General features: G+C 35.2%; 1 long non-coding RNA gene across 1 annotated transcript in view; it reads right to left on the reverse strand.

Annotated features, from left to right (window-relative positions):
• LOC116153500 (uncharacterized) overlaps positions 1-6,422 on the reverse strand; it is a 177,501-nt gene extending 171,079 nt beyond the window's left edge. Inside the window, exons 1-2 of the long non-coding RNA XR_010381136.1 lie at positions 6,337-6,422; positions 2,861-2,933 (exon numbers count right to left, since the gene is read on the reverse strand). This is a non-coding gene — a long non-coding RNA (uncharacterized LOC116153500). The remainder of the gene's footprint in view (positions 1-2,860; positions 2,934-6,336) is intronic.
• Positions 6,423-14,653: the final 8,231 nt, after the last annotated feature.

Raw genomic sequence — 14,653 nt, forward strand, 5'->3', positions numbered from 1 at the left:
GAAAGACTAAGTTCAAGTATTTTGTTCACTTTTCCAACATAATGTACCAGTTACATTGACATAATCTTGATTTTTTGATGTCTACTCGTTTATCTTTTGGTCCAAACAAAAGATGTTTATGTTATCTTTCACAATATTTATCAGAGGAAATGAAAATAGAAAAAAAATATAATTCCAGGATAGAATTCCTCAAATGTTGTGCTGTATTTAAATATTTTCTGTCTGAAAACAAAATCATATTTTGTGTGAATACTGCTAATATAATCAGTTTATTTCAACATATATAACGTCCTTACCTCATGCCAGACATTGAACTAAATCTTGGAGATATCTCACAGGAAAACCAAAACTCTGGGGATAGAAGGGTGAATAAGGAGCTTACATACTAGCTGAAATTATGAAAACTATTAAACTTCTTTAAGTGAGAAAAAGACCAAAATTTAGGAAAAATAGAGAGCTTGGAGATATAAACCATCCAGATCAGCACTGTACAATATGATAGCCATTGGCCACATGTGGAAATAGGGGGCTGTTTCAGGTTTTCAGCAGAAAATGATCTGACTTTTTTCAAAGACCGCTATGGCTTCTCTAGAACAATCCTGGTTTATGCAAAGAGCCTTGGGATAATTATTAATAGTGTCCTGTTTCACTCTCAAAAGTTTGGGGGGCAAATGTATGGGCACCCCATAGTCTGAGACTGTGGAGGTGCCCCAGTAAGACACTGATCTAAGTAGCTTGGGTAAGAATGAAGGGAAGTATCAGTGAAGTAAAGCATGTTATGCCCAGGGGGAAATTGCTATTTTGATTACATAATTCTATGTTTCCCTTTTCTTTCTTTTTGTTGTTAATTGTGGTAAAATACACATAACATAAAAATCTTTATTTTGACCATTTTTAGGCATGCAGTTTAGTGGCATCAAGTACATTCACATTGGTGTGCAACCATCACCACCATCCATCTCCAGAACTCTTTTAATCATGTAAAACTGCAACTTGGTATCCATCAAACAATAGCTCCCCATTCTCCCTCCCACCTAAGCCCTGATAACCACTATTCTACTTTCTGTTCTATGAATTTGACTATACTAGGTACTTCATATGAATGGAATCATATAGTATATGTCTTTTCTTGTCTGGCTTGTTTCACTTAGCATAATATCCTCAAGGTTCATTTGAGTTGTAGTATGTGCCAGAATGTCCTTTCCTTTTGAAGCTAAATAATATCCCATTGTATGAATATACCACATTTTGTTTATCCATTCATCCATTGATGAACACTTGGGTTGCATCTGCCTTTTGGCTATTGTGAATAATGCTGCTATGAATATAGGTGCACAAATACTTCTTCAAGACTCTACTTTTAATTCTTTCGGGTATATACTCAGAAATGGAATTGCTGAATCATATAGTAATTCCATTTTTAATATTTTGAGAAAACACCATACTGTTTTCCACAAAGTCTGCAGCATTTTATGTTTCCACCAGCAGTGCACAAGTGTTCTAATTTCTCCACATCATTACCAACACTAGTTATTTTCTGGAGTTTTCTGATAGTAGGCATCTCAATGGAGGTGAGATGGAATCCTGTGTTTCTTAAACTACAATCTGCATTTCCAGATTCAACATGGTATAACTTCCCAGAATGTCAAATTATTGCAAAGTGTTGGATAAAACCTATTTTTGTACTAAAATAAACAGATGTGCGTGAAACTGAATATATTCCGCACAAGAATTTCTCATATATGTTTGTAAGATAAAAGTTTCAGCATATTTCAGTCCAAGCATGGTTTCTCCCTAGATCTCCACGGAGTGCCAGTTCATTCTTTGCTCTTATTTGAGGTGTTTGGGGAGAACAGTTTGTGAAGCAGTGGGAAATCTGTTCTATTGCTCTTACCAGTTAATGTCCGCTAGTATTTGAGTCCACGGTTGACCAACTGTGTGACATACCTGATACGACTTTTGGTCTGTTTACTGGAGGAAGGAAATGTCTGCATCCTAATTGCTGGTAACTGTGAAGATTCACAGAGCATCTCAGAACTACACTTTTGCTAATCCTTCCAGCCTATTAACTCCCCTATTTTTGCTTATCAGAGTCACTAGTAAGTATTAATACGTCCTAATTTCATTATCTTTTATTGAGGAGGAGCATTGCAGAGTAGTTAAAAGAATGGCCTCTGAAAACAAACTGCCTAGATGCTCATTTCAGCCCAGTGCTAGCTGGGTGGCTGAGTGACCTCAGGCTACCTCCTTACCCTCTCAGTGCCTTGGTCACTTCACCTTTAAGCGGTCAATACATGTGAAGCAGTTTGAGTGTGACTTCAACAAATGTTTGTTAATTTTTATTGTTATTTTAGTTTAAATTGTACTTAAACATATATATTTCAACTAAAAGAATAAATGTGTGCTTTTTTAGTTCATTTACATAATGTTCACTCTGGTCATGAATATCTGCTATACCTACGAATGGATCACTGTGTAAGTAAATGAAGATAAGCACAAAACAAATTCATATAGAAAAATCTCCAGGTTTGTTAGTCAAAGCCTTTGACTCAATTAGGAACAAAGATGAGAAAATTCCTTTCAATTGGTTTGATTTAGCATTGCTAGAAATTATCCAGATTGGGAGAACATTTCGTTTGATTCACCAGCTCTAAGTTACCACCGACACAAATCAGCTGCAGTGCTTGCTTCATGTAGAAATGTGCTACCGTAGAGACACTTTATATTGCTCTATTCCACATTAATCTACAAAACCAGTCTGTAAATGCCTACTCCAGTGCACTAGCATCTGACTAGCAAGAGGCATTTCAACCCCAAAGATACCATGATAATTCCTAATACATCCAAAAAAGGCACTTACCTTGGGCAAATCAATGGCTAAAAGAATTCAGTTCCCTCTTGACGTGAAATGGTCCACAGCTACCCATTCATTGCTATAAAAGGACCATGTGTCATTATTATCAAAACATGAACTGAAGGCATCAGAATGACTACATTTGAATTTAACTAAGAATTTATTGATCAGGTGAATATTGTTTTATATGGAGATATTCTTATTTTTTATTATTCAGTCTACAGTAGCCCTGAATATGCCCTTACCTGGAAATAATTTTGCCAGTGAAAAAAGTAGTTGAAGTAAAATCATTTTCCCCAAATTTAAAGATAAAAATAAAAGCTTTAAGCTTTATGCAGTTGTCTTTATGCAGTCAAATGGAAGTGAAAAAAAGCTACAAGCCAAAAAAATTGCAGTAATAACGTCTTCTATGTAGGTATCTTTACTGGTGCTCTTTATTTCTACTTGTGGATTTAAGTTACTGTCTAGTGTCCATTTATTTCTGCATAAAGGTCTCCCTTTGGTATTCTTTTAGGGCAGGTCTACTGGCAATAAATTCTCTCAGTTTTTGTTTATCTTAGAATGGCTTAATTTCTCCCTTACTTTTAAGGATAGTGTTGGTGGGTATACAATTCTTGGTTGACAGTCTTTCTCTCAGCACCTTAAATAGGTCACTTCTCTTCCTTCTGGCCTGTGTAATCTCTATTGAGAAGTGACCTGTTAATCTCACTGAGGATCCTTTATATGTGAAGAATCACATCTCTTTGTTTCTTTTGTGATCCATTGTTTTTGGCTTTTGATGGTTTGATTATAATGTGTCCGGATGAGCGTTATCTTACTTAGAGTTCATTGAGCTCCTTGGATATGAAGATGTTTGGGGAGTTTTTGGCCAAATTTATTTTCAAGTATTCTTTTTGCTTCTTTCTTTCCTCTCCTTCTGGGACTCCCATTATGTGTATGTTGGTGAGCTCAGTGGTCTCTGAGGCTCTGTTCACTTTTCTTCCTTAATCTTTTATGTCCTTCAGATTGGATAGTATCAATTGATCTAGCTTCAAGTTCACTGACTTTTATTTCTGCTAGCTCAGATCTGCTACTGAACCCTTTAGTGAATTTTTCATTTCAGTTATTGTACTTTTTAATTCCAAAACTTCTAATAGTGTCTTTTTAACAATTTCTATATTTTTATTGATATTCCTATTTGGTGAGACACCATTCTAATACTTTTTTTAGTTTTTTAGATATAATTTCCTTTAGCTTTCTTGACATATTTTAATTGGCTAATTTAGAGTCTTTGTATAGTAAGTCCAAGATCTGGACTACTTCCAGGGCAGTTTCTATTGATTGTTGTATTCCTATAGTGGACCGCATTTTCTTGTTTCTTCACATGTCTCACATTTTTTGTTGTTGGTTGTCGAAAACAAGATATTTAAAATAATATAATGTGACAACTCTGGAAATCAGATTTCCAACCCCAGGGTTCACTGTGGTCACTGCTGGTACTAGTTCTTCATTTAGTGACTTCTCTGAACTAATTTTAATCTTGCAAAGTCTGTATCCTTTGTTGCATATGATCACTGAAGTCACTGCTGAGTCAACTTAGTAGTGGGCTAATGATTGGAGAGAAATTTCCTTAAATTCTTGAAAACAATGAGTTTTCCAGTCTTTGCTGAAGTTCTCTGTGTACATGTTGAGGCATCTCTTCGATGTCCGGGTGGTCAATTTGCATCTTTGCTTTAGCCTTCATCTCCTGCCTTCACAGAGCCTCAGGGTCAGCAAGAGGTGAGTGCTTAGGGCCTTCTCAGGTCTTTGCTGGGTCTTCACATAGTCCTGGGCATGTGTACAGCTCTATGCTTGCCTAGCCTTCTAGATTCCCAGGAATATGCAGGAGCTTTTCAAAGTCCCCTATGGACTTCTCATTCCCTAGCATATTTGGGGTCAGCTTCTGGGTTGCCCCAATTGTTATTGCTGCCTTAGGCAGAGGTGATGTTGAACAACTGCAACTGATAGTTTTCTCTCAGAGAAAAAAGCTGTATTCATTGAGTGATCTGAGTTGAGTTAAGTAAACGCATGCCCTGCAAATGGAGATTTCCAGAGAACTACTGAGTAAGTCAACTGATGACAATTCTCTGAGAATGGGGCTTTTAAAAAGCTCCAACCCATTGTGACCCTTCCCATGGATGCTAAACTGCTTATTTCCATTGTGATTGTGGAGCTGTTGGTTTGCAAGTGTCCTCCAGAGCTGGGGAGTAGGTGGTGGAATTAGGGCATGTAAAATACCACAAACCTTGCTGTTCTTAGTGAGATTCAACCATTTTTCTTGACTAAGTGCTCTTTGAATGATTGCAGATTTTGGGTATTTTCCAGAGTTCTGCAAAAGTTACTTTGACCATTTTGCAAATATTCTCATTCCTTTACATAGGAATAAATTTTTGAAATTGCTTGTTCTGCCATTCCTGTTGACATTCAGCTAAAGACCTTGATATTTAAACACCAAACTATTTATCACCTTTAAAGAAAATTTCAGTAGATGATTTGGAATGTCTACCTCTTTAATTCCTCTTAATCTAAGTCAAGTAATAGTCATTGAAGCCCTTTGGGTCTTAGGGCCTCTAAGTAGACTTCCAATATGATCTAGGTCGAGTGGACTGACTCAATTTAAAGACAGATAAAACTGTAATTATTAATAATCCATGACTAATAAAGAGTCAATTTTGATCCAGAGAAATAGTGACCTTTTGTTTTATTATTAACATTAGCATTGGTCACTATAGGGGTTGCAGCTGGTGACTTCAGGGAAATTACTCCAGGTAAATTAAAAATATAACAGAGATAGCGTTTCTTCGTTAATTATTGTGACCTTGAGTTTGGGGGGCAGTTCAGTCCAGAGAGAAGGAAGAGAAAGACCTGTTGTCATCAGGATTCTCTAGTAGATATGCTAGGAAATTTGCTGAGAGCTCTGTGTTCAACAGTATTGCATCTTTTCTCCCCTAAACCATGTCTACAATGAAATATATTCCCATGTTATGAGATGTTTTAAGCAGCACTGTAGAATTGTCATAGTACAGGCTAAATTATCCTTTGCCTGTGTCTTTAAAACTTCACATTTTGTAAGTTCTTGCCTTATTATTGCTAACTCATAACATTTCTGATATTAATTCTACTAAAACTTAAATTTGTGTAGCCAATATGAAACAATCCAACTGAATACATCAATTTATTTAATTTCCTAGAAATGGATTTGACTACTAACTTTTGCTACTTTAGCTGGTGATTTTGGCATAATTCAAAGTCAAACATTTCAAAGGTATACAGTGGTAGCACCCTCATGGCTGAAGTAGATGACTTACTCAACATTTCAGGGTAAAATGACTTATCTGAACGCCATCCCCTTTGATGTGTGACTGTAAGTTTTCATTAAAATTCATATTCAGGAATTTAAGTAGATCACAAGCTGCTTCTTAAAGGAAAAGACCAGCCCTGAAAGTTGGCATCTTTCAACTTACCTCTGTGCACGAGGGAACTCCTCTCTACAAACAGAATTCAGTCTGACTTCCCAAAGGTATAACGGCAGGTGAAACTCACAGCCATTCATCTGAGACAACAGAAGTGTTCAGTTAGATGGTGCTAATTATGCATATTATATATATAAATATATATAAAACGCATAATTAATCCTTGCCTAAGCCCTGTGGGCCTCCCTGTTGTTAATCCCATTTTATAGAAGAAGATACTAAGGCACTAAGGTCCTGCAACTGAAAAAAAAAAAGAGTGAATTTTTGCATTTGGACCTTAACATTTTGTTTATAAAACTGCCCTTGATACTGCTACATTACACATCTGAGAGATAAACATGCTTATCCCTAAAACAGAGCCTATTTTCAAAATGTGTTTTATTAGTAACACAATTCTCAGTAGAGAGGACACATTTCCATACCCAGTTTCCATTCAAAAGCTCAAAGAAGTAGTACATACCCAAAGAAACGAGAATATTTAAAGGAATGTATGGATCATTTGTCTCACAGACTGAGAACTACCTTGTAGCAAATTAAATCAGAAAGCAGTAAACTTAGACCACATTATCTAAACCTCCCACCATAATAGATTTACCAAGTAAATAACTTATAAATTATTTTTTGAAAATACAAATTAGAAATTATTACAAGTAATTTACAAATTACTAAGATTTTGGTGTGATGTCCTTGATTTTGCCCAAGAGTCTCTATAGGAAAAACTGTATATAACTATGATTGGAAATATCTTCTATATATTTTGTTCAATGTCCCTTATAATTTTTTTAGAACTTAGTAACAACCAATGTCTTCCTTTGAAGAAGCAATCTATATCTTTTGCAAGATAATAAGAGTTATGAAATCCACCCTTGTTATCGGCTGCCAGGAATCTCTGAGCTAAGTGTAGGACTAATCATGGTTAATGTATTTGCTCTCGTAATAGTGTAATTTCTACCTTTAGAAAAATCTCTTTCTCTATTCTAAAAGCAGTCTTATATACACATTTTAAAATAAGTTTCTCTAAACCCATTCTAGAAGCAAGCAGGTAATTCTTTTTAATACCTTACTGAGAAGATGTCTTTCTCAAAATTAAGTTTAAAAAACTGTTAGCTTTTGTTTCTCTGTGAGCTAATGATGAAGCTCTTTAAAAACTGCAAACACTAATTCATAGAGGAACATCAGTGATCACTTAAAAATCTCAGTTAATATCATCATTTCAACAAAACTAGAGGAAGTGGAACTGATGAATTCTAGACTTATTACTTCTGCAAATCACTCCCCCTCCTCAACCACAAAAAGGAAGAAGTAGCTATGGTCTACTCTTCACATTAATCCTCTACTGGCCCTCAAATAATGTTCTGCCACACAGCTTGAGATTTGCGTGTTTCACTGGCCAGCAGACCTGATGCCAGAACAGCACCAGAAATGCCTCACCCTATCCGATGGCACGGAGATTGTCCTGTCCCATAAACTAAGTTAAAAACGTGTAGGCCATGGCTCATCTTAGAAAATGGTGACTTCCATTTCTCTTTGTGTATTTATACGGGTGTATTAAAGGACAGGGATAGAAACTATCTTCAGTTTGTCTTCTGGAAAATAAATGAGAATTTCATTAACTTAAATTCTTTGTACTTCTTGTTCTTGTTGTACTTGTTCCTGGTTTTAAGAAAATACTCGCACTGGTGTCATACAGGCATGCTATCTCAATTTCTTCAATTTCTAGGCCAGATCCTCTTAATGTTGATTGCTTTATTGCCTTCTTCACTCCCTTTTACCCACCTCAGATAGAATTTTCATGATTTCCTCTATACTATCATAATACTTTGCTTTTATCTCTATATATGATCAAATCCATCTTCCCATCTAGGATTCTAGATTTCTTTAAGGCCAAACTGTGTATCTTTGTACTCTTATGGAATCTGATTCTAAGCCCGGTACACAGCAGTTCTTCAGTAAATACAGATAGCTTTTGGTGGATTAGGACTACTGACAGAAGGATGTGGGGGAGTAGATTATGCGACATAATTTTCCCTTACTAAATATAAATGGCGAGGCTAGCCTCATCCTTAAAGTAGGAAATAAGGTTCTAGCGGTCATGTGGCATAACAATTAAGAGTGTCAGCTCTAGAGCTAGACTGTCTGGGTCCATAATCCTGGCAAATTATTCACCTGTTCTCAATATCCTCATTTGTAAAAGGGGATAATAACTGGCCATACCTCATAGGTTGTCAAGACCATAAATTAGCTAATACATGCATAGTACTTAGTGCTCCCACTAATTAAACCTTAGCAATGCAAATAAATAAGAAACATAAAAACTCTGACTGGGCAATCAAGAAAGTCATGATTAAAAGAGTAAGTAATTTGTAAGTTAGAGTTTGATATCTAGAATTTCATTAGTACTTTATAGATCAACGAGCTGTTGTGATACATCAACATGGATTTTATAACTTTTTGGAAAACACTTAAGTTATGAAACATCACCAGTATTGAAAAAATCTTGTCTAATAATTTTGTGAGAAAAATTGTTCTTATTTCACTCATTATACAACTTTGGAAAATATTGTTCCATTAGTAGCATAGAAAAAAATAACTTTTACGTGAGTTTTTTTCTCTCCTGTAAGAATTACCCTGGAACACTTTTTAGAAAACCTTTATTTTTATAATTTGAACAAAAATTTAGATTCTGGGGTAATCAACTGTCTTAATAACAAAACACTGAGCCTTCAGATTCTAGGGGTGAATAACATATTCGTCTCTCTTTTGTAAAAGAAAATGAAATACACATTTATGAAATGACACTGCTAATAAGGAGTCACTGCACACATAATCGGCACTCATTCACTCACCTGCCTATTACATGTTCTGAAAATGCCCGTAAACGTCTTAGTAGACGTTTTAGAAGCTATAATCAATAAAGCTGTACTCTATGTCAAGACCAGTCATAACTTAAAATTCCAGCATCTAACTCTCTGTCTTTATGTCTGTATTTGGATCTTTATATTTTCAAGTTTAAAGTAAACCTAAACCAAAAATTTTTAAATAGAGAGCAAATAAGCAAATATTTATTTGTAAAATTCCTTCTCCAAAATATTCCTTTGATTCGTCTTCACAAACTCTGTACTTAATTAATCACCCACCCTTTTCTGATTAACTAAATATTAGTCATTTTGTGTTTTAGATTTTTTACTATAGCCTTTGTAAAGTAAAAATAATTGTCTGTTATCATGAAAAAAGAATTTCTAAATTTAACTTCTCCCATACTTACTCATTCTAAGGATAGAAGAAATCAATATAAATCTTGGTAGTGGAAACACAAGTTATCATTTTATGATCTCTATACTTCTGTGTTTTTTAAAAATATTCAAGATATGCCAAGATATGGAAGCAACCTAAGTGCTTCACCAATGGTTGAATAGATAAAGAAGTGGTGTATATATGTATATGTGTACATTATGTGTATGTATATACATATATACATACACATATACATACATACACATATACATAATGGAATATTACTCAGCCATAAAAGAATAAAATCTTGCCATTTGCGATAACATGGATGGATTGAGAGAGTATTATGCTAAGTAAAATAAGTCAGACAGAAAAAGACAAATATTGTATGATTTCATTTATATGTGGAATCTAAAAAAACAAACAAATAGGGAAACATAACAAAACAGAACAGAGTTATAGATATAGAGAACAAATAGGTGGTTACCAGAAGGGGGATGGCATAGGAAAGAAAAAGATGAGGGAGATTAAGAGGTACAAATTTCCAGATGCAAAATAAATGAGTTGGGTATTAAATGCACATTGTGGGGAATACAGTCAATAACTAGGTAGTATCTTTGTGTGGTGACATATCCTAACTCAACTTACCGTGATGATCATTTTGAAATGTGCAGAAATACTGAATCACTCTATTGTGTAACAGGAACTAACAGAGTGTTGTAGGTCAATTAAACTTCAAAAACAAACTCATAGAAAAAGAGATCAGATTTGTGGTTACCAGAGGTGTGGGGGATGGGAGGAGGAGGAAATGGATGAAGGCAGTCAAAAGGTAAAAAAAATATATATATATTCAAAACCTATACATACATTCATAATCTAAAATTTTTAACTCCGGGGGAAAGCCAACTTACTACCGTAATTAAGAAATTCTTAAACCTAGTAAACTATACAATATATTAATTCTCACACAATTAAACATTATGAGATTTTCTATTTAATCAACGTCATTATCATTCATTATATTTGTTCATTAAACATGAAAATGATCAGAAAGGGAAATAACTTCATAACAATTTAAAAACTCATATCCATGGTAGATTTTTCTTTTACTATTTTATTTCATTCCAGGGAGTTTAAGTGTTGACCTTCACAATGTTCCACCTTATGCTATTTCTACAGAAACTTCAGTCAGATATTATCACATTTAATATAGAGCTTAAGTCACTGTCCCAACAGTCAAATCTGCATTTGAAATTTAGGCTGTATGTTACACATGGGCAGTAGATCTTCCCATATTTAAAAAAAATAATAGTAAAGTTGTGATTTCTCTTAGTGATTGTGGAGGATGCTACCTGGTGAGCTGGTGTGGAATTAATGACAGGCTCTCCCAATGTGCACTTTGTAAAGATTTTAAAGGACTAGAGGAATATCAGATAGCAAGGGAATTTTACAGATTGATTTTGAAAGTTATTTAAATTAACAACAGATAGACAGTTTTCTTTTAAAATCTTTTTGATAGCTGGATGCCATTGGATGAAAAATATCAAACACAAAAGGAAGTTTGTATTTCATACTAGTATGAGAGATTAAAAAACAGATGATACTGAGTTCTAAAATATCTAATTTATCCTTATAAAATGTGAAGTGGACAGGCTTGATTAGTGAATTGATTAAATTATTTAAATCTTTAGTTCTTTCCCACAAATATGTTAAAATTGTAAAAGAAAGGCTGGAGACAATAAGCTAGACATGTTTGAAGAGACTGACAATTTAAATGTGAATAAGGGTCTATCATTTAATAACAAGGCTAATGACAGTAAGAAATACAACTCAAAATGCCAGGATTTGAGATTTCTAAAGAATATGCCATAGAGATATGTATGATTGTGAACAAATACACCTGTGAAAACAATATGCTTATGTTTTTTCAAAAATAGTTGAGTATGTAAAATGCCTACACGTCAAATTGTGAAAGCTTAAAAGACTATATTAGATGTTTTTAAATAGTCTATCAACAAGGAAAAAAGTAAAAATCATGTATTCTACACTATTTTCTTCTAGTGTACTTGCACATTAAAATAGAGAGTTCTCATCTCCATGGGTAAACAAATAGAACCAAGGTGCTGAGGTAATGTTTTTATACATACATTCAATATTCATCATCATATAAGTATATAAAATATATAATATGTGTGATCAATTAGTCAATGCACACCAATGAAAGGACAGCCTATTAAAAAAAATTCTGTACAGTAAGAAATGCTACATATTCCCCAAATTGTGGGTAAACAGCAACAGCCTGTGGTCATTTCTGATGTTGCAGTTTTCCTATTTATTTACTTTAAGTATAAATACAATATTTACTTTAAACTTTCGCTGTAAGTATTACTCACAGTATTGTAGTATTCATTTACAGTAAGTATTTCTTGAGTACCTGTCATAATAGCTGTGGAATATCCTCTATATCCTCCTCCCCACAAAGCTTTTAGGAAATAAAAGCTGGAACTGAAAACTCTCATCAGCTAGTCTTTGGCTAGTGTGGAGGGGGGGTGCTCTCTTCCACCTAAAAATAGAGTCAACTTCCAAATCTTGCAGGTATTGACATACTCTATGATCCATTTCATATCCTGAGTTGACACTAAGGATGATTCGAATCTCATAGGTCTTAGTAAGGAGTTTAGATTTCAAAATGTAGAATAGATAAACAAGATTATACTGTACAGCACAGGGAAATACATACAAGATCTTACAGTAGCTCACAGCGAAAAAAAAAATGTGACAATGAATATATATATATGTTCATGTATAACTGAAAAATTGTGCTCTACACTGGAATTTGACACAACATTGTAAAATGACTATAACTCAATAAAAAATGTTAAAAAAAAGATTGTGTCATCAGGGCAATAAAAGTCATTAGAAATTACTAAGCAGGAAAAGATGAAATGACATTTTTTAAACACTCCGTTGGGGTTCTACGTGGATTAGTGTGGAGAGGTAAGTGTGAGGATGTGGAGTGAGGAATCTGTGTTAGCAGTCCAGGTGAGAGACGAGGGAAGCAGCAAAGACGGTACAGGATGGACAAATTCAGGATATACTGAAAATAGTTCTAAAGGACCTTTGGAGGGATTAAAAGTGGGATTAGGGAATCAAGAATGAATAGTAGGTTTTTTCACTTAAGTAACTATGTCATGAGACAAAGAAGACTGAGGACAGAAAGGTCAGTGTTACCATGAGTTGTGCTTTGGACATGACAAGTTGGAGGTACCTGTTAACCATCCCTGTGGAGACATGGGAGGTGATCAGAATCGCAGATTGGAGGTCCCAAGCTGAGGAAGTCCAGCAGGAGATTACTGTTTGAAAATCATCAACATATAGATGAAACTCACACTTTGAGCCTAGAGTCCTTCATTTATTCACTTATCCAACAAATAGTCACTGAGCACCAAAGATGAACGAGGTACTGTTCTAAGTGTTAGGAGTACAATGTTGAAAAAAATTCAGGTAAAAATCCTTGCCTTTATGTGGCTAACTTTCTCTGAGGGGATACTCTAAAAAGAAAATGTCCAAGGTAAGAAGAGGATCCAGGAACTGATCTCTGGGGCATCCCACCTTGACTGGACGTCAGGACAAGGAGAAGCCCACAGGAATAGAGTGGAAAAGCCACCTGAAGAAGATACACCAGATTGTGGTGTCACAGAAGCCAAGAGAAAAAGTGAATCACCCATTTAAATTCTTTTTTTAACAGCTGTTCAACTTGGTGAATGCCTGCTGAGGTGTGGAGAACGATTAGAAATATAAAATGATCTTTCAATTAGGTGATGAGGAGATTGGGTGTCTCTAAGACTCTGAAATGGAAGACAGAATCTGCATTGAACTAGACTGAGGCACAATTTGGAGGAAGGGCACTAAGTGTGGACTTCTGTTAAGTTTTACTGTCAAGGGAGGTTGAGAAATGGGCAAGTGGTTGAAGGACAAATAGCTACACTTACATGTCACGTCTGAAAGCCCTCACCAGAGTGTATGACACATAGTTAACAGTCAATAAACACTACACATTGTTGCTGATGATAAGTGAGAGTTAAATTTAAAAGTTTGGATTAAAAAATAATTTACGGGCAATGGGATGTCAGTGAAACTGAGAGTTATGGATTTTCCCCTGGAAGTCTTAAAATCAGTTCAGATTATATAAAGGCTGAATTCACAAATAAATAAATATAAATTAACAATAAAGATATATACGTAGTGTTTTCATCTACGAACCTGGCGATTTTTAAAGTCTAATGTTCAATGTCAGTAAAAGTGCAAGGAAATGAATCTTAAACTGAACTGACAGGAATATAACCTTTCTGAAAAGTAAGTTCACATGTATTAAAAACCTTAAAAGTGTGCTTGCTTTTAGTTTTATTTTTCCCTGAATCTCATTATAGCATATTTAACAGAAGGGAAATAATAGTTAAAGAAACACAAAAGTCAGACACTTCAAAAAAGCAGCTAGAAAGACACAGATTTTCTGTGAGTAGCATCTGATGTGGGACCTTTAGCATAAATTTGGTGAAATACCCATATCCACTCAGACTTTTCTTTTAACGTCCAGGCTGACTGTTGTAAAGGTCTCTGCCAGCCTTCAAGACCTCCCCGAGTTTTCCGCAGGTGGGAAGACAGCTGTTCACCTTCTCTGTGGGGTGAGCTTCTAGGAGCACAAACACCTGAGTGCCAATCTCTGGGTTGACTTTGCTTGTTTTCCTTATTTTCTGAAACAGTGCCAGGTTAATGGTCATGTTCATCAGAGAATTTAATGGTTAGGAATCTGTTCTCCCCAAGAGCCCCAGCTCCCTGTCGCCAACCCTGTTCTTAGAGCAGTGCAGATCCAAACTGGGCTGCTTGTGTGGGGCTCAGAGAGTCTTACCAAATCATTTTGATTTGTTTAAAATTTGGTGGCCCTGGAATACGGCTCCCAAGCTGGCTCACTAAGTAAAAGGTGGAATTCCTCAAAAGACCACAAAACCAGTCCAGCGTCTTGGACTGAGATCATTCTGACACCACGGGGATCACTGGTGACCCTATAGAACTA

The sequence above is a fragment of the Camelus dromedarius genome, chromosome 5, assembly GCF_036321535.1.
Source record: "Camelus dromedarius isolate mCamDro1 chromosome 5, mCamDro1.pat, whole genome shotgun sequence".
NCBI classification, from domain to species: domain Eukaryota; kingdom Metazoa; phylum Chordata; class Mammalia; order Artiodactyla; family Camelidae; genus Camelus; species Camelus dromedarius.